The sequence below is a fragment of the Dendrobates tinctorius genome, unplaced genomic scaffold (genome assembly GCF_039654945.1).
Source record: "Dendrobates tinctorius isolate UK_male_01 unplaced genomic scaffold, ASM3965494v1 ptg000254l, whole genome shotgun sequence".
NCBI classification, from domain to species: domain Eukaryota; kingdom Metazoa; phylum Chordata; class Amphibia; order Anura; family Dendrobatidae; genus Dendrobates; species Dendrobates tinctorius.
The window spans coordinates 1317027-1335930 of NW_027361921.1; the positions used below are offsets into that span (position 1 = coordinate 1317027).

At 34.8% G+C, this 18904-nt stretch overlaps 17 non-coding genes across 17 annotated transcripts; all 17 read left to right on the forward strand.

Annotated features, from left to right (window-relative positions):
* The first annotated feature begins 762 nt into the window (after window positions 1–762).
* Window positions 763–836, forward strand: TRNAT-CGU (transfer RNA threonine (anticodon CGU)). Its single transcript has one exon. It is a non-coding gene; the product is annotated as a tRNA-Thr (tRNA).
* A 724-nt stretch (window positions 837–1560) lies between these two features.
* Window positions 1561–1634, forward strand: TRNAT-CGU (transfer RNA threonine (anticodon CGU)). Its single transcript has one exon. It is a non-coding gene; the product is annotated as a tRNA-Thr (tRNA).
* A 1523-nt stretch (window positions 1635–3157) lies between these two features.
* On the forward strand, window positions 3158–3231 carry TRNAT-CGU (transfer RNA threonine (anticodon CGU)). Its single transcript has one exon. It is a non-coding gene; the product is annotated as a tRNA-Thr (tRNA).
* Window positions 3232–6348: 3117 nt separating this feature from the next.
* TRNAT-CGU (transfer RNA threonine (anticodon CGU)) lies at window positions 6349–6422 on the forward strand. The gene has a single exon. It is a non-coding gene; the product is annotated as a tRNA-Thr (tRNA).
* Window positions 6423–7146: 724 nt separating this feature from the next.
* On the forward strand, window positions 7147–7220 carry TRNAT-CGU (transfer RNA threonine (anticodon CGU)). The gene has a single exon. It is a non-coding gene; the product is annotated as a tRNA-Thr (tRNA).
* Window positions 7221–9540: 2320 nt separating this feature from the next.
* Window positions 9541–9614, forward strand: TRNAT-CGU (transfer RNA threonine (anticodon CGU)). The gene has a single exon. It is a non-coding gene; the product is annotated as a tRNA-Thr (tRNA).
* Window positions 9615–10225: 611 nt separating this feature from the next.
* On the forward strand, window positions 10226–10299 carry TRNAT-CGU (transfer RNA threonine (anticodon CGU)). Its single transcript has one exon. It is a non-coding gene; the product is annotated as a tRNA-Thr (tRNA).
* Window positions 10300–11023: 724 nt separating this feature from the next.
* Window positions 11024–11097, forward strand: TRNAT-CGU (transfer RNA threonine (anticodon CGU)). The gene has a single exon. It is a non-coding gene; the product is annotated as a tRNA-Thr (tRNA).
* Window positions 11098–11709: 612 nt separating this feature from the next.
* On the forward strand, window positions 11710–11783 carry TRNAT-CGU (transfer RNA threonine (anticodon CGU)). Its single transcript has one exon. It is a non-coding gene; the product is annotated as a tRNA-Thr (tRNA).
* A 722-nt stretch (window positions 11784–12505) lies between these two features.
* TRNAT-CGU (transfer RNA threonine (anticodon CGU)) lies at window positions 12506–12579 on the forward strand. Its single transcript has one exon. It is a non-coding gene; the product is annotated as a tRNA-Thr (tRNA).
* Window positions 12580–13301: 722 nt separating this feature from the next.
* Window positions 13302–13375, forward strand: TRNAT-CGU (transfer RNA threonine (anticodon CGU)). The gene has a single exon. It is a non-coding gene; the product is annotated as a tRNA-Thr (tRNA).
* Window positions 13376–14100: 725 nt separating this feature from the next.
* On the forward strand, window positions 14101–14174 carry TRNAT-CGU (transfer RNA threonine (anticodon CGU)). The gene has a single exon. It is a non-coding gene; the product is annotated as a tRNA-Thr (tRNA).
* Window positions 14175–14785: 611 nt separating this feature from the next.
* On the forward strand, window positions 14786–14859 carry TRNAT-CGU (transfer RNA threonine (anticodon CGU)). Its single transcript has one exon. It is a non-coding gene; the product is annotated as a tRNA-Thr (tRNA).
* Window positions 14860–15584: 725 nt separating this feature from the next.
* Window positions 15585–15658, forward strand: TRNAT-CGU (transfer RNA threonine (anticodon CGU)). The gene has a single exon. It is a non-coding gene; the product is annotated as a tRNA-Thr (tRNA).
* Window positions 15659–17181: 1523 nt separating this feature from the next.
* TRNAT-CGU (transfer RNA threonine (anticodon CGU)) lies at window positions 17182–17255 on the forward strand. The gene has a single exon. It is a non-coding gene; the product is annotated as a tRNA-Thr (tRNA).
* Window positions 17256–17980: 725 nt separating this feature from the next.
* On the forward strand, window positions 17981–18054 carry TRNAT-CGU (transfer RNA threonine (anticodon CGU)). Its single transcript has one exon. It is a non-coding gene; the product is annotated as a tRNA-Thr (tRNA).
* Window positions 18055–18779: 725 nt separating this feature from the next.
* Window positions 18780–18853, forward strand: TRNAT-CGU (transfer RNA threonine (anticodon CGU)). The gene has a single exon. It is a non-coding gene; the product is annotated as a tRNA-Thr (tRNA).
* The last annotated feature ends 51 nt before the right edge of the window (window positions 18854–18904 follow it).

Below are 18904 nucleotides of genomic sequence, written 5' to 3' on the forward strand. Positions count from 1 at the left end.
TAACCAAGAGATCCTGAATTCAACTCTCAGCAGTACCTTGTTTTCATCTTCTCAAGAATAAGCTTTCTATCTTAAAGCAGGTGTTTTACCTGTGTGCAAACTTAAATTTGCCATTTTTCCAGCCCTACTGATAGTGCAATTGTGAGATTAAGTATCTCATCTAAATGCTGAAAAGGAAGTAAGACTGCTTCAAGCTTGACAATTTAACCAATGGATTTTATTTTGAAATGCCTCCACTTTCCGCATCTGACTCTCTAAGCAGTCTTTCCAATATATCACATCTTATTGTGATTTAGTCAAGTTGGTCAAAGAGCCTGTTTAGTAAACAGAAAATCTTGATTTCGAATGTCAGCAGTGCTTTCCTTTCTTCATGTCAGTTTGGGGCTGTTAGCCGAAAAAGAGGACTTTCACTTTTGTTTGACATCAAACATGTCTTTCCCAAATCCCTAATAAAGTGCAATTGAGAGAAAAAAACTTTCTGCTTTTGAAATGCTCTAAAAGGAAATAGATGAAATAAGTTTCTTTAGAGAATATAGGATTGCTTCAAGCATTACAAATTAAAACCAGTGGAATTTGAGCGAAAAAAAAATTTGCTTTTGAAATGATCTAAAAGGAATTAGATGAAATAACTTTCTTTAGAGAATATAGGATGGGCTCAAGCATTACAAATTAAAACCAGTGGAATTACACATTAGATGCTACAAATTTTCATAGCAGTTTTCTGAAAAAGCAGAATAATAAATATTCACTTATGAATCATGTGGTCCTGTGGCTTAGTTGGTTAAAGCGCCTGTGTCGTAAACAGGAGATCCTGAGTTCAACTCTCAGCAGTACCTTGTTTTCATCTTCTCAAGGATAAGCTTCCTATCTTCAAGCAGGTGTTGTACCTGTGTGCAAACTCAAATTTGCCATTTTTCCAGCCCTACTCATAGTGCAATTGTGAGATTAAGTATCTCATCTAAATGCTGAAAAGGAAGTAAGATTGCTTCAAACTTGACAACTTTACCAATGGATTTTAATTTGAATGCCTCCACTTTCCGCATCTGACTCTCTAAGCAGTCTTTCCAATATATCACATCTTTTTGTGATGTAGCCAAGTTGGTGAAAGAGCCTGTTTAGTAAACAGAAAATCTTGATTTCGAATGTCAGCAGTGCTTTCCTTTCTTCATGTCAGTTTGGGGCTGTTAGCCGAAAAAGAGGACTTTCATTTTTGTTTGACATCAAACATGTCTTTCCCAAATCCCTAATAAATTGCAATTGAGAGAAAAAAACTTTCTGCTTTTGAAATGCTCTAAAAGGAATTAGATGAAATAAGTTTCTTTAGAGAATATAGGATGGCTTCAAGCATTACAAATTAAAACCAGTGGAATTTGAGTGAAAAAAAAAATTTGCTTTTGAAATGCTCTAAAAGGAATTAGATGAAATAACTTTCTTTAGAGAATATAGGATGGGCTCAAGCATTACAAATTAAAACCAGTGGAATTACTCATTAGATGCTACAAATTTTCATAGCAGTTTTCTGAAAAAGCAGAATAATAAATATTCACATATGGATCATGTGGTGCTGTGGCTTAGTTGGTTAAAGCGCCTGTCTCGTAAACAGGAAATCCTGAGTTCAACTCTCAGCAGTACCTTGTTTTCATCTTCTCAAGAATAAGCTTCCTATCTTAAAGCAGGTGTTTTACCTGTGCGCAAACTCAAATTTGCCATTGTTCCAGCCCTACTGATAGTGCAATTGTGAGATTAAGTATCTCATCTAAATGCTGAAAAGGAAGTAAGACTGCTTCAAGCTTGACAATTTAACCAATGGATTTTATTTTGAAATGCCTCCACTTTCCGCATCTGACTCTCTAAGCAGTCTTTCCAATATATCACATCTTTTTGTGATTTAGCCAAGTTGGTCAAAGAGCCTGTTTAGTAAACTGAAAATCTTGATTTCGAATGTCAGCAGTGCTTTCCTTTCTTCATGTCAGTTTTGGGCTGTTAGCCGAAAAAGAGGACTTTCACTTTTGTTTGACATCAAACATGTCTTTCCCAAATCCCTAATAAAGTGCAATTGAGAGAAAAAAACTTTCTGCTTTTGAAATGCTCTAAAAGGAATTAGATGAAAAAAGTTTCTTTAGAGAATATAGGATGGCTTCAAGCATTACAAATTAAAACCAGTGGAATTTGAGTGAAAAAAAAAATTTGCTTTTGAAATGCTCTAAAAGGAATTAGATGAAATAACTTTCTTTAGAGAATATAGGATGGGCTCAAGCATTGCAAATTAAAACCAGTGGAATTACACATTAGATGCTACAAATTTTCATAGCAGTTTTCCGAAAAGCAGAATAATAAATATTCACACATGGAATTTGTGGTTCTGTGGCTTAGTTGGTTAAAGCGCCTGTCTCGTAAACAGGAGATCCTGAATTCAACTCTTAGCAGTACCTTGTTTTCATCTTCTCAAGAATAAGCTTCCTATCTTAAAGCAGGTGTCTTACCTGTGTGCAAACTCAAATTTGCCATTTTTCCAGCCCTACTCATAGTGCAATTGTGAGATTAAGTATCTCATCTAAATGCTGAAAAGGAAGTAAGATTGCTTCAAACTTGACAACTTTACCAATGGATTTTAATTTGAAATGCCTCAACTTTCCGCATCTGACTCTCTAAGCAGTCTTTCCAATATATCACATCTTTTTGTGATGTAGCCAAGTTGGTCAAAGAGCCTGTTTAGTAAACAGAAAATCTTGATTTCGAATGTCAGCAGTGCTTTCCTTTCTTCATGTCAGTTTGGGGCTGTTAGTCGAAAAAGAGGACTTTCACTTTTGTTTGACATCAAACATGTCTTTCCCAAATCCCTAATAAAGTGCAATTGAGAGAAAAAAACTTTCTGCTTTTGAAATGCTCTAAAAGGAATTAGATGAAATAAGTTTCTTTAGAGAATATAGGATGGCTTCAAGCATTATAAATTAAAACCAGTGGAATTTGAGTGAAAAAAAAAATTTGCTTTTGAAATGCTCTAAAAGGAATTAGATGAAATAACTTTCTTTAGAGAATATAGGATGGGCTCAAGCATTACAAATTAAAACCAGTGGAATTACACATTAGATGCTACAAATTTTCATAGCAGTTTTCTGAAAAAGCAGAATAATAAATATTCACATATGGATCATGTGGTGCTGTGGCTTAGTTGGTTAAAGCGCCTGTCTCGTAAACAGGAGATCCTGAATTCAACTCTCAGCAGTACCTTGTTTTCATCTTCTCAAGAATAAGCTTCCTATCTTAAAGCATGTGTTTTACCTGTGTGCAAACTCAAATTTGCCATTTTTCCAGCCCTACTGATAGTGCAATTGTGAGATTAAGTATCTCATCTAAATGCTGAAAATGAAGTAAGACTGCTTCAAGCTCGACAATTTAACCAATGGATTTTATTTTGAAATGCCTCCACTTTCCGCATCTGACTCTCTAAGCAGTCTTTCCAATATATATCATCTTTTTGTGATGTAGCCAAGTTGGTCAAAGAGCCTGTTTAGTAAACAGAAAATCTTGATTTCGAATGTCAGCAGTCCTTTCCTTTCTTCATGTCAGTTTGGGGCTGTGAGTCGAAAAAGAGGACTTTCACTTTTGTTTGACATCAAACATGTCTTTCCCAAATCCCTAATAAAGTGCAATTGAGAGAAAAAAACTTTCTGCTTTTGAAATGCTATAAAAGGAATTAGATGAAATAAGTTTCTTTAGAGAATATAGGATGGCTTCAAGCATTACAAATTAAAACCAGTGGAATTTGAGTGAAAAAAAAATTTGCTTTTGAAATGATCTAAAAAGAATTAGATGAAATAACTTTCTTTAGAGAATATAGGATGGGCTCAAGCATTACAAATTAAAACCAGTGGAATTACACATTAGATGCTACAAATTTTCATAGCAGTTTTCTGAAAAAGCAGAATAATAAATATTCACATATGAATCATGTGGTGCTGTGGCTTAGTTGGTTAAAGCGCCTGTCTTGTAACCAAGAGATCCTGAATTCAACTCTCAGCAGTACCTTGTTTTCATCTTCTCAAGAATAAGCTTTCTATCTTAAAGCATGTGTTTTACCTGTGTGCAAACTTAAATTTGCCATTTTTCCAGCCCTACTGATAGTGCAATTGTGAGATTAAGTATCTCATCTAAATGCTGAAAAGGAAGTAAGACTGCTTCAAGCTTGACAATTTAACCTATGGATTTTATTTTGAAATGCCTCCACTTTCCGCATATGACTCTCTAAGCAGTCTTTCCAATATATCACATCTTTTTGTGATTTAGCCAAGTTGGTCAAAGAGCCTGTTTAGTAAACAGAAAATCTTGATTTCGAATGTCAGCAGTGCTTTCCTTTCTTCATGTCTGTTTGGGGCTGTTAGCCGAAAAAGAGGACTTTCAATTTTGTTTGACATCAAACATGTCTTTCCCAAATCCCTAATAAAGTACAATTGAGAGAAAAAAACTTTCTGCTTTTGAAATGCTCTAAAAGGAATTAGATGAAATAAGTTTCTTTAGAGAATATAGGATGGCTTCAAGCATTACAAATTAAAACCAGTGGAATTTGAGTGAAAAAAAAATTTGCTTTTGAAATGCTCTAAAAGGAATTAGATGAAATAACTTTCTTTAGAGAATATAGGATGGGCTCAAGCATTACAAATTAAAACCAGTGGAATTACAGATTAGATGCTACAAATTTTCATAGCAGTTTTCTGAAAAAGCAGAATAATAAATATTCACATTTGAATCATGTGGTGCAGTGGCTTAGTTGGTTAAAGCGCCTGTCTTGTAAACAGGAGATCCTGAGTTCAACTCTCAGCAGTACCTTGCTTTCATCTTCTCAAGAATAAGCTTCCTATCTTAAAGCTGGTGTTGTACATGTGTGCAAACTCAAATTTGCCCTTTTTCCAGCCCTACTGATAGTGCAACTGTGAGATTAAGTATCTCATCTAAATGCTGAAAAGGAAGTAAGACTGCTTCAAGCTTGACAATTTAACCAATGGATTTTATTTTGAAATGCCTCCACTTTCCGCATCTGACTCTCTAAGCAGTCTTTCCAATATATCACATCTTATTGTGATTTAGTCAAGTTGGTCAAAGAGCCTGTTTAGTAAACAGAAAATCTTGATTTCGAATGTCAGCAGTGCTTTCCTTTCTTCATGTCACTTTGGGGCTGTTAGCCGAAAAAGAGGACTTTCACTTTTGTTTGACATCAAACATGTCTTTCCCAAATCCCTAATAAAGTGCAATTGAGAGAAAAAAACTTTCTGCTTTTGAAATGCTCTAAAAGGAAATAGATGAAATAAGTTTCTTTAGAGAATATAGGATTGCTTCAAGCATTACAAATTAAAACCAGTGGAATTTGAGCGAAAAAAAAATTTGCTTTTGAAATGATCTAAAAGGAATTAGATGAAATAACTTTCTTTAGAGAATATAGGATGGGCTCAAGCATTACAAATTAAAACCAGTGGAATTACACATTAGATGCTACAAATTTTCATAGCAGTTTTCTGAAAAAGCAGAATAATAAATATTCACATATGAATCATGTGGTGCTGTGGCTTAGTTGGTTAAAGCGCCTGTCTTGTAAACAAGAGATCCTGAATTCAACTCTCAGCAGTACCTCGTTTTCATCTTCTCAAGAATAAGCTTCCTATCTTAAAGCAGGTGTTTTACCTGTGTGCAAACTCAAATTTGCCATTTTTCCAGCCCTACTGATAGTGCAATTGTGAGATTAAGTATCTCATCTAAATGCTGAAAAGGAAGTAAGATTGCTTCAAGCTTGACAATTTAACCAATGGATTTTATTTTGAAATGCCTCCACTTTCCGCATCTGACTCTCTAAGCAGTCTTTCCAATATATCACATCTTTTTGTGATATAGCCAAGTTGGTCAAAGAGCCTGTTTAGTAAACAGAAAATCTTGATTTCGAATGTCAGCAGTGGTTTTCTTTCTTCATGTCAGTTTGGGGCTGTTAGCCGAAAAAGAGGACTTTCACTTTTGTTTGACATCAAACATGTCTTTCCCAAATCCCTAATAAAGTGCAATTGAGAGAAAAAAACTTTCTGCTTTTGAAATGCTCTAAAAGGAATTAGATGAAATTAGTTTCTTTAGAGAATATAGGATGGCTTCCATCATTACAAATTAAAACCAGTGGAATTTAAGTAAAAAAAATTTTGCTTTTGAAATGCTCTAAAAGGAATTAGATGAAATAACTTTCTTTAGAGAATATAGGATGGGCTCAAGCATTACAAATTAAAACCAGTGGAATTACACATTAGATGCTACAAATTTTCATAGCAGTTTTCTGAAAAAGCAGAATAATAAATATTCAAATATGAATCATGTGGTCCTGTGGCTTAGTTGGTTAAAGCGCCTGTGTCGTAAACAGGAGATCCTGAGTTCAACTCTCAGCAGTACCTTGTTTTCATCTTCTCAAGGATAAGCTTCCTATCTTCAAGCAGGTGTTGTACCTGTGTGCAAACTCAAATTTGCCATTTTTCCAGCCCTACTCATAGTGCAATTGTGAGATTAAGTATCTCATCTAAATGCTGAAAAGGAAGTAAGATTGCTTCAAACTTGACAACTTTACCAATGGATTTTAATTTGAATGCCTCCACTTTCCGCATCTGACTCTCTAAGCAGTCTTTCCAATATATCACATCTTTTTGTGATGTAGCCAAGTTGGTGAAAGAGCCTGTTTAGTAAACAGAAAATCTTGATTTCGAATGTCAGCAGTGCTTTCCTTTCTTCATGTCAGTTTGGGGCTGTTAGCCGAAAAAGAGGACTTTCATTTTTGTTTGACATCAAACATGTCTTTCCCAAATCCCTAATAAATTGCAATTGAGAGAAAAAAACTTTCTGCTTTTGAAATGCTCTAAAAGGAATTAGATGAAATAAGTTTCTTTAGAGAATATAGGATGGCTTCAAGCATTACAAATTAAAACCAGTGGAATTTGAGTGAAAAAAAAAATTTGCTTTTGAAATGCTCTAAAAGGAATTAGATGAAATAACTTTCTTTAGAGAATATAGGATGGGCTCAAGCATTACAAATTAAAACCAGTGGAATTACTCATTAGATGCTACAAATTTTCATAGCAGTTTTCTGAAAAAGCAGAATAATAAATATTCACATATGGATCATGTGGTGCTGTGGCTTAGTTGGTTAAAGCGCCTGTCTCGTAAACAGGAAATCCTGAGTTCAACTCTCAGCAGTACCTTGTTTTCATCTTCTCAAGAATAAGCTTCCTATCTTAAAGCAGGTGTTTTACCTGTGCGCAAACTCAAATTTGCCATTGTTCCAGCCCTACTGATAGTGCAATTGTGAGATTAAGTATCTCATCTAAATGCTGAAAAGGAAGTAAGACTGCTTCAAGCTTGACAATTTAACCAATGGATTTTATTTTGAAATCCCTCCACTTTCCGCATCTGACTCTCTAAGCAGTCTTTCCAATATATCACATCTTTTTGTGATTTAGCCAAGTTGGTCAAAGAGCCTGTTTAGTAAACTGAAAATCTTGATTTCGAATGTCAGCAGTGCTTTCCTTTCTTCATGTCAGTTTTGGGCTGTTAGCCGAAAAAGAGGACTTTCACTTTTGTTTGACATCAAACATGTCTTTCCCAAATCCCTAATAAAGTGCAATTGAGAGAAAAAAACTTTTTGCTTTTGAAATGCTCTAAAAGGAATTAGATGAAATAAGTTTCTTTAGAGAATATAGGATGGCTTCAAGCATTACAAATTAAAACCAGTGGAATTTGAGTGAAAAAAAAAATTTGCTTTTGAAATGCTCTAAAAGGAATTAGATGAAATAACTTTCTTTAGAGAATATAGGATGGGCTCAAGCATTGCAAATTAAAACCAGTGGAATTACACATTAGATGCTACAAATTTTCATAGCAGTTTTCCGAAAAGCAGAATAATAAATATTCACACATGGAATTTGTGGTTCTGTGGCTTAGTTGGTTAAAGCGCCTGTCTCGTAAACAGGAGATCCTGAATTCAACTCTTAGCAGTACCTTGTTTTCATCTTCTCAAGAATAAGCTTCCTATCTTAAAGCAGGTGTTTTACCTGTGCGCAAACTCAAATTTGCCATTGTTCCAGCCCTACTGATAGTGCAATTGTGAGATTAAGTATCTCATCTAAATGCTGAAAAGGAAGTAAGACTGCTTCAAGCTTGACAATTTAACCAATGGATTTTATTTTGAAATCCCTCCACTCTCCGCATCTGACTCTCTAAGCAGTCTTTCCAATATATCACATCTTTTTGTGATTTAGCCAAGTTGGTCAAAGAGCCTGTTTAGTAAACTGAAAATCTTGATTTCGAATGTCAGCAGTGCTTTCCTTTCTTCATGTCAGTTTTGGGCTGTTAGCCGAAAAAGAGGACTTTCACTTTTGTTTGACATCAAACATGTCTTTCCCAAATCCCTAATAAAGTGCAATTGAGAGAAAAAAACTTTCTGCTTTTGAAATGCTCTAAAAGGAATTAGATGAAATAAGTTTCTTTAGAGAATATAGGATGGCTTCAAGCATTACAAATTAAAACCAGTGGAATTTGAGTGAAAAAAAAAATTTGCTTTTGAAATGCTCTAAAAGGAATTAGATGAAATAACTTTCTTTAGAGAATATAGGATGGGCTCAAGCATTGCAAATTAAAACCAGTGGAATTACACATTAGATGCTACAAATTTTCATAGCAGTTTTCCGAAAAGCAGAATAATAAATATTCACACATGGAATTTGTGGTTCTGTGGCTTAGTTGGTTAAATCGCCTGTCTCGTAAACAGGAGATCCTGAATTCAACTCTTAGCAGTACCTTGTTTTCATCTTCTCAAGAATAAGCTTCCTATCTTAAAGCATGTGTTTTACCTGTGTGCAAACTCAAATTTGCCATTGTTCCAGCCCTACTCATAGTGCAATTGTGAGATTAAGTATCTCATCTAAATGCTGAAAAGGAAGTAAGACTGCTTCAAGCTTGACAATTTAACCAATGGATTTTATTTTGAAATGCCTCCATTTTCCGCATCTGACTCTCTAAGCAGTCTTTCCAATATATCGCATCTTTTTGTGATTTAGCCAAGTTGGTCAAAGAGCCTGTTTAGTAAACAGAAAATCTTGATTTCGAATGTCAGCAGTGCTTTCCTTTCTTCATGTCAGTTTGGGGCTGTTAGCCGAAAAAGAGGACTTTCACTTTTGTTTGACATCAAACATGTCTTTCCCAAATCCCTAATAAAGTGCAATTGAGAGAAAAAAACTTTCTGCTTTTGAAATGCTCTAAAAGGAATTAGATGAAATAAGTTTCTTTAGAGAATATAGGATGGCTTCAAGCATTACAAATTAAAACCAGTGGAATTTGAGTGAAAAAAAAATTTGCTTTTGAAATGCTCTAAAAGTAATTAGATGAAATAACTTTCTTTAGAGAATATAGGATGGGCTCAAGCATTACAAATTAAAACCAGTGGAATTACACATTAGATGCTACAAATTTTCATAGCAGTTTTCTGAAAAAGCAGAATAATAAATATTCACATATGAATCATGTGGTGCTGTGGCTTAGTTGGTTAAAGCGCCTGTCTCGTAAACAGGAGATCCTTAGTTCAACTCTCAGCAGTACCTTGTTTTCATCTTATCAAGAATAAGCTTCCTATCTTAAATCAGGTGTTTTACCTGTGTGGAAACTCAAATTTGCCATTGTTCCAGCCCTACTGATAGTGCAATTGTGAGATTAAGTATCTAATCTAAATGCTGAAAAGGAAGTAAGACTGCTTCAAACTTGACAACTTAACCAATGGTTTTTATTTTGAAATGCCTCCACTTTCCGCATCTGACTCTCTAAGCAGTCTTTCCAATATATCACATCTTTTTGTGATGTAGCCAAGTTGGTCAAAGAGCCTGTTTAGTAAACAGAAAATCTTGATTTCGAATGTCAGCAGTGCTTTCCTTTCTTCATGTCAGTTTGGGCTGTTAGCCGAAAAAGAGGACTTTCACTTTTGTTTGACATCAAACATGTCTTTCCCAAAGCCCTAATAAAGTGCAATTGAGAGAAAAAAACTTTCTGCTTTTGAAATGCTCTAAAAGTAATTAGATGAAATAAGTTTCTTTAGAGAATATAGGATGGCTTCAATCATTACAAATTAAAACCAGTGGAATTACACATTAGATGCTACAAATTTTCATAGCAGTTTTCTAAAAAAGCAGAATAATAAATATTCACATTTGGATCATGTGGTGCTGTGGCTTAGTTGGTTAAAGCGCCTGTCTCGTAAACAGGAGATCCTGAGTTAAACTCTCAGCAGTACCTTGTTTTCATCTTCTCAAGAATAAGCTTACTGTCTTAAAGCATGTGTTTTACCTGAGTGCAAACTCAAATTTGCCATTGTTCCAGCCCTACTGATAGTGCAATTGTGAGATTAAGTATCTCATCTAAATGCTGAAAAGGAATTAAGACTGCTTCAAGCTTGACAATTTAACCAATGGATTTTATTTTGAAATGCCTCCATTTTCCGCATCTGACTCTCTAAGCAGTCTTTCCAATATATCGCATCTTTTTGTGATTTAGCCAAGTTGGTCAAAGAGCCTGTTTAGTAAACAGAAAATCTTGATTTCGAATGTCAGCAGTGCTTTCCTTTCTTCATGTCAGTTTGGGGCTGTTAGCCGAAAAAGAGGACTTTCACTTTTGTTTGACATCAAACATGTCTTTCCCAAATCCCTAATAAAGTGCAATTGAGAGAAAAAAACTTTCTGCTTTTGAAATGCTCTAAAAGGAATTAGATGAAATAAGTTTCTTTAGAGAATATAGGATGGCTTCAAGCATTACAAATTAAAACCAGTGGAATTTGAGTGAAAAAAAAATTTGCTTTTGAAATGCTCTAAAAGGAATTAGATGAAATAACTTTCTTTAGAGAATATAGGATGGGCTCAAGCATTACAAATTAAAACCAGTGGAATTACACATTTGATGCTATAAATTTTCATAGCAGTTTTCTGAAAAAGCAGAATAATAAATATTCACATATGAATCATGTGGTGCTGTGGCTTAGTTGGTTAAAGCGCCTGTCTCGTAAACAGGAGATCCTGAGTTCAATTCTCAGCAGTACCTTGTTTTCATCTTCTCAAGAATAAGCTTCCTATCTTAAATCATGTGTTTTACCTGTGTGCAAACTCAAATTTGCCAGTGTTCCAGGCCTCGCTCATAGTGCAATTGTGACATTAAGTATCTCATCTAAATGCTGAAAAGGAAGTAAGACTGATTCAAACTTGACAACTTAACCAATGGATTTTATTTTGAAATGCCTCCACTTTCCGCATCTGACTCTCTAAGCAGTCTTTCCAATATATCGCATCTTTTTGTGTTTTAGCCAAGTTGGTCAAAGAGCCTGTTTAGTAAACAGAAAATCTTGATTTCGAATGTCAGCAGTGCTTTCCTTTCTTCATGTCAGTTTGGGCTGTTAGCCGAAAAAGAGGACTTTCACTTTTGTTTGACATCAAACATGTCTTTCCCAAAGCCCTAATAAAGTGCAATTGAGAGAAAAAAACTTTCTGCTTTTGAAATGCTCTAAAAGGAATTATATGAAATAAGTTTCTTTAGAGAATATAGGATGGCTTCAATCATTACAAATTAAAACCAGTGGAATTACACATTAGATGCTACAAATTTGCATAGCAGTTTTCTGAAAAAGCAGAATAATAAATATTCACATTTGGATCATGTGGTGCTGTGGCTTAGTTGGTTAAAGCGCCTGTCTCGTAAACAGGAGATCCTGAGTTCAACTCTCAGCAGTACCTTGTTTTCATCTTCTCAAGAATAAGCTTCCTGTCTTAAAGCAGGTGTTTTACCTGAGTGCAAACTCAAATTTGCCATTGTTCCAGCCCTACTGATAGTTCAATTGTGAGATTAAGTATCTCATCTAAATGCTGAAAAGGAATTAAGACTGCTTCAAGCTTGACAATTTAACCAATGGATTTTATTTTGAAATGCCTCCACTTTCCGCATCTGACTCTCTAAGCAGTCTTTCCAATATATCACATCTTTTTGTGATTTAGCCAAGTTGGTCAAAGAGCCTGTTTAGTAAACAGAAAATCTTGATTTCGAATGTCAGCAGTGCTTTCCTTTCTTCATGTCAGTTTGGGGCTGTTAGTCGAAAAAGAGGACTTTCACTTCTGTTTGACATCAAACATGTCTTTCCCAAATCCCTAATAAAGTGCAATTGAGAGAAAAAAACTTTCTGCTTTTGAAATGCTCTAAAAGGAATTAGATGAAATAAGTTTCTTTAGAGAATATAGGATGGCTTCAATCATTACAAATTAAAACAAGTGGAATTTAAGTAAAAAAATTTTGCTTTTGAAATGCTCTAAAAGGAATTAGATGAAATAACTTTCTTTAGAGAATACAGGATGGGCTCAAGCATTACAAATTAAAACCAGTGGAATTACACATTAGATGCTACAAATTTTCATAGCAGTTTTCTGAAAAAGCAGAATAATAAATATTGACATATGGATCATGTGGTGCTGTAGCTTAGTTGGTTAAAGCGCCTGTCTCGTAAACAGGAGATCCTGAGTTCAACTCTCAGCAGTACCTTGTTTTCATCTTCTCAAGAATAAGCTTCCTATCTTAAAGCATGTGTTTTACCTGTGTGCAAACTCAAATTTGCCATTGTTCCAGCCCTACTCATAGTGCAATTGTGAGATTAAGTATCTCATCTAAATGCTGAAAAGGAAATAAGACTGCTTCAAGCTTGACAATTTAACCAATGGATTTTATTTTGAAATGCCTCCACTTTCCGCATCTGACTCTCTAAGCAGTCTTTCCAATATATCACATCTTTTTGTGATTTAGCCAAGTTGGTCAAAGAGCCTGTTTAGTAAATAGAAAATCTTGATTTCAAATGTCAGCAGTGCTTTCCTTTCTTCATGTCAGTTTGGGGCTGTTAGCCGAAAAAGAGGACTTTCACTTTTGTTTGACATCAAACATGTCTTTCCCAAAGCCCTAATAAAGTGCTATTGAGAGAAAAAAACTTTCTGCTTTTGAAATGCTCTAAAAGGAATTAGATGAAATAAGTTTCTTTAGAGAATATAGGATGGCTTCAATCATTACAAATTAAAACAAGTGGAATTTAAGTAAAAAAATTTTGCTTTTGAAATGCTCTAAAAGGAATTAGATGAAATAACTTTCTTTAGAGAATATAGGATGGGCTCAAGCATTACAAATTAAAACCAGTGGAATTACACATTAGATGCTACAAATTTTCATAGCAGTTTTCTGAAAAAGCAGAATAATAAATATTGACATATGGATCATGTGGTGCTGTAGCTTAGTTGGTTAAAGCGCCTGTCTCGTAAACAGGAGATCCTGAGTTCAACTCTCAGCAGTACCTTGTTTTCATCTTCTCAAGAATAAGCTTCCTGTCTTAAAGCACTTGTTTTACCTGAGTGCAAACTCAAATTTGCCATTGTTCCAGCCCTACTGATAGTTCAATTGTGAGATTAAGTATCTCATCTAAATGCTGAAAAGGAATTAAGACTGCTTCAAGCTTGACAATTTAACCAATGGATTTTATTTTGAAATGCCTCCACTTTCCGCATCTGACTCTCTAAGCAGTCTTTCCAATATATCACATCTTTTTGTGATTTAGCCAAGTTGGTCAAAGAGCCTGTTTAGTAAACAGAAAATCTTGATTTCGAATGTCAGCAGTGCTTTCCTTTCTTCATGTCAGTTTGGGGTTGTTAGTCGAAAAAGAGGACTTTCACTTTTGTTTGACATCAAACATGTCTTTCCCAAATCCCTAATAAAGTGCAATTGAGAGAAAAAAACTTTCTGCTTTTGAAATGCTCTAAAAGGAATTAGATGAAATAAGTTTCTTTAGAGAATATAGGATGGCTTCAAGCATTACAAATTAAAACCAGTGGAATTTGAGTGAAAAAAAAAATTTGCTTTTGAAATGCTCTAAAAGGAATTAGATGAAATAACTTTCTTTAGAGAATATAGGATGGGCTCAAGCATTACAAATTAAAACCAGTGGAATTACACATTAGATGCTACAAATTTTCATAGCAGTTTTCTGAAAAAGCAGAATAATAAATATTCACATATGAATCATGTGGTGCTGTGGCTTAGTTGGTTAAAGCGCCTGTCTCGTAAACAGGAGATCCTGAGTTCAATTCTCAGCAGTACCTTGTTTTCATCTTCTCAAGAATAAGCTTCCTATCTTAAATCATGTGTTTTACCTGTGTGCAAACTCAAATTTGCCATTGTTCCAGCCCTACTCATAGTGCAATTGTGACATTAAGTATCTCATCTAAATGCTGAAAAGGAAGTAAGACTGATTCAAACTTGACAACTTAACCAATGGATTTTATGTTGAAATGCCTCCACTTTCCGCATCTGACTCTCTAAGCAGTCTTTCCAATATATCGCATCTTTTTGTGTTTTAGCCAAGTTGGTCAAAGAGCCTGTTTAGTAAACAGAAAATCTTGATTTCGAATGTCAGCAGTGCTTTCCTTTCTTCATGTCAGTTTGGGCTGTTAGCCGAAAAAGAGGACTTTCACTTTTGTTTGACATCAAACATGTCTTTCCCAAAGCCCTAATAAAGTGCAATTGAGAGAAAAAAACTTTCTGCTTTTGAAATGCTCTAAAAGGAATTAGATGAAATAAGTTTCTTTAGAGAATATAGGATGGCTTCAATCATTACAAATTAAAACCAGTGGAATTACACATTAGATGCTTCAAATTTTCATAGCAGTTTTCTGAAAAAGCAGAATAATAAATATTCACATTTGGATCATGTGGTGCTGTGGCTTAGTTGGTTAAAGCGCCTGTCTCGTAAACAGGAGATCCTGAGTTCAACTCTCAGCAGTACCTTGTTTTCATCTTCTCAAGAATAAGCTTCCTGTCTTAAAGCAGGTGTTTTACCTGAGTGCAAACTCAAATTTGCCATTGTTCCAGCCCTACTGATAGTGCAATTGTGAGATTAAGTATCTCATCTAAATGCTGAAAAGGAATTAAGACTGCTTCAAGCTTGACAATTTAACCAATGGATTTTATTTTGAAATGCCTCCACATTCCGCATCTGACTCTCTAAGCAGTCTTTCCAATATATCACATCTTTTTGTGATTTAGCCAAGTTGGTCAAAGAGCCTGTTTAGTAAACAGAAAATCTTGATTTCGAATGTCAGCAGTGCTTTACTTTCTTCATGTCAGTTTGGGGCTGTTAGTCGAAAAAGAGGACTTTCACTTTTGTTTGACATCAAACATGTCTTTCCCAAATCCCTAATAAAGTGCAATTGAGAGAAAAAAACTTTCTGCTTTTGAAATGCTCTAAAAGGAATTAGATGAAATAAGTTTCTTTAGAGAATATAGGATGGCTTCAAGCATTACAAATTAAAACCAGTGGAATTTGAGTGAAAAAAAAAATTTGCTTTTGAAATGCTCTAAAAGGAATTAGATGAAATAACTTTCTTTAGAGAATATAGGATGGGCTCTAGCATTACAAATTAAAACCAGTGGAATTACACATTAGATGCTACAAATTTTCATAGCAGTTTTCTGAAAAAGCAGAATAATAAATATTCACATATGGATCATGTGGTGCTGTGGCTTCGTTGGTTAAAGCGCCTGTCTCGTAAACAGGAGATCCTGAGTTCAACTCTCAGCAGTACCTTGTTTTCATCTTCTCAAGAATAAGCTTCCTATCTTAAAGCAGGTGATTTACCTGTGTGCAAACTCAAATTTGCCATTGTTCCAGCCCTACTCATAGTGCAGTTGTGAGATTAAGTATCTCATCTAAATGCTGAAAAGGAAGTAAGACTGCTTCAAGCTTGACAATTTAACCAATGGATTTTATTTTGAAATGCCTCCATTTTCCGCATCTGACTCTCTAAGCAGTCTTTCCAATATATCGCATCTTTTTGTGATTTAGCCAAGTTGGTCAAAGAGCCTGTTTAGTAAACAGAAAATCTTGATTTCGAATGTCAGCAGTGCTTTCCTTTCTTCATGTCAGTTTGGGGCTGTTAGCCGAAAAAGAGGACTTTCACTTTTGTTTGACATCAAACATGTCTTTCCCAAATCCCTAATAAAGTGCAATTGAGAGAAAAAAACTTTCTGCTTTTGAAATGCTCTAAAAGGAATTAGATGAAATAAGTTTCTTTAGAGAATATAGGATGGCTTCAAGCATTACAAATTAAAACCAGTGGAATTTGAGTGAAAAAAAAAATTTGCTTTTGAAATGCTCTAAAAGGAATTAGATGAAATAACTTTCTTTAGAGAATATAGGATGGGCTCAAGCATTACAGATTAAAACCAGTGGAATTACACATTAGATGCTACAAATTTTCATAGCAGTTTTCTGAAAAAGCAGAATAATAAATATTCACATATGAATCATGTGGTGCTGTGGCGTAGTTGGTTAAAGCGCCTGTCTCGTAAACAAGAGATCCTTAGTTCAACTCTCAGCAGTACCTTGTTTTCATCTTATCAAGAATAAGCTTCCTATCTTAAATCAGGTGTTTTACCTGTGTGCAAACTCAAATTTGCCATTGTTCCAGCCCTACTCATAGTGCAATTGTGAGATTAAGTATCTCATCTAAATGCTGAAAAGGAAGTAAGACTGCTTCAAACTTGACAACTTAACCAATGGATTTTATTTTGAAATGCCTCCACTTTCCGCATCTGACTCTCTAAGCAGTCTTTCCAATATATCACATCTTTTTGTGATGTAGCCAAGTTGGTCAAAGAGCCTGTTTAGTAAACAGAAAATCTTGATTTCGAATGTCAGCAGTGCTTTCCTTTCTTCATGTCAGTTTGGGCTGTTAGCCGAAAAAGAGGACTTTCACTTTTGTTTGACATCAAACATGTCTTTCCCAAAGCCCTAATAAAGTGCAATTGAGAGAAAAAAACTTTCTGCTTTTGAAATGCTCTAAAAGGAATTAGATGAAATAAGTTTCTTTAGAGAATATAGGATGGCTTCAAGCATTACAAATTAAAACCAGTGGAATTTGAGTGAAAAAAAAAATTTGCTTTTGAAATGCTCTAAAAGGAATTAGATGAAATAACTTTCTTTAGAGAATATAGGATGGGCTCAAGCATTACAAATTAAAACCAGTGGAATTACACATTAGATGCTACAAATTTTCATAGCAGTTTTCTGAAAAAGCAGAATAATAAATATTCACATATGGATCATGTGGTCCTGTGGCTTAGTTGGTTAAAGCGCCTGTCTCGTAAACAGGAGATCCTGAGTTCAACTCTCAGCAGTACCTTGTTTTCATCTTCTCAAGAATAAGCTTCCTATCTTAAAGCAGGTGATTTACCTGTGTGCAAACTCAAATTTGCCATTGTTCCAGCCCTACTCATAGTGCAATTGTGAGATTAAGTATCTCATCTAAATGCTGAAAAGGAAGTAAGACTGCTTCAAGCTTGACAATTTAACCAATGGATTTTATTTTGAAATGCCTCCATTTTCCGCATCTGACTCTCTAAGCAGTCTTTCCAATATATCGCATCTTTTTGTGATTTAGCCAAGTTGGTCAAAGAGCCTGTTTAGTAAACAGAAAATCTTGATTTCGAATGTCAGCAGTGCTTTCCTTTCTTCATGTCAGTTTGGGGCTGTTAGCCGAAAAAGAGGACTTTCACTTTTGTTTGACATCAAACATGTCTTTCCCAAATCCCTAATAAAGTGCAATTGAGAGAAAAAAACTTTCTGCTTTTGAAATGCTCTAAAAGGAATTAGATGAAATAAGTTTCTTTAGAGAATATAGGATGGCTTCAAGCATTACAAATTAAAACCAGTGGAATTTGAGTGAAAAAAAAAATTTGCTTTTGAAATGCTCTAAAAGGAATTAGATGAAATAACTTTCTTTAGAGAATATAGGATGGGCTCAAGCATTACAAATTAAAACCAGTGGAATTACACATTAGATGCTACAAATTTTCATAGCAGTTTTCTGAAAAAGCAGAATAATAAATATTCACATATGAATCATGTGGTGCTGTGGCTTAGTTGGTTAAAGCGCCTGTCTCGTAAACAGGAGATCCTGAGTTCAACTCTCAGCAGTACCTTGTTTTCATCTTCTCAAGAATAAGCTTCCTATCTTAAAGCAGGTGATTTACCTGTGTGCAAACTCAAATTTGCCATTGTTCCAGCCCTACTCATAGTGCAATTGTGAGATTAAGTATCTCATCTAAATGCTGAAAAGGAAGTAAGACTGCTTCAAGCTTGACAATTTAACCAATGGATTTTATTTTGAAATGCCTCCATTTTCCGCATCTGACTCTCTAAGCAGTCTTTCCAATATATCGCATCTTTTTGTGATTTAGCCAAGTTGGTCAAAGAGCCTGTTTAGTAAACAGAAAATCTTGATTTCGAATGTCAGCAGTGCTTTCCTTTCTTCATGTCAGTTTGGGGCTGTTAGCCGAAAAAGAGGACTTTCACTTTTGTTTGACATCAAACATGTCTTTCCCAAATCCCTAATAAAGTGCAATTGAGAGAAAAAAACTTTCTGCTTTTGAAATGCTCTAAAAGGAATTAGATGAAATAAGTTTCTTTAGAGAATATAGGACGGCTTCAAGCATTACAAATTAAAACCAGTGGAATTTGAGTGAAAAAAAAAATTTGCTTTTGAAATGCTCTAAAAGGAATTAGATGAAATAACTTTCTTTAGAGAATATAGGATGGGCTCAAGCATTACAAATTAAAACCAGTGGAATTACACATTAGATGCTACAAATTTTCATAGCAGTTTTCTGAAAAAGCAGAATAATAAATATTCACATATGAATCATGTGGTGCTGTGGCTTAGTTGGTTAAAGCGCCTGTCTCGTAAACAGGAGATCCTTAGTTCAACTCTCAGCAGTACCTTGTTTTCATCTTATCAAGAATAAGCTTCCTATCTTAAATCAGGTGTTTTAC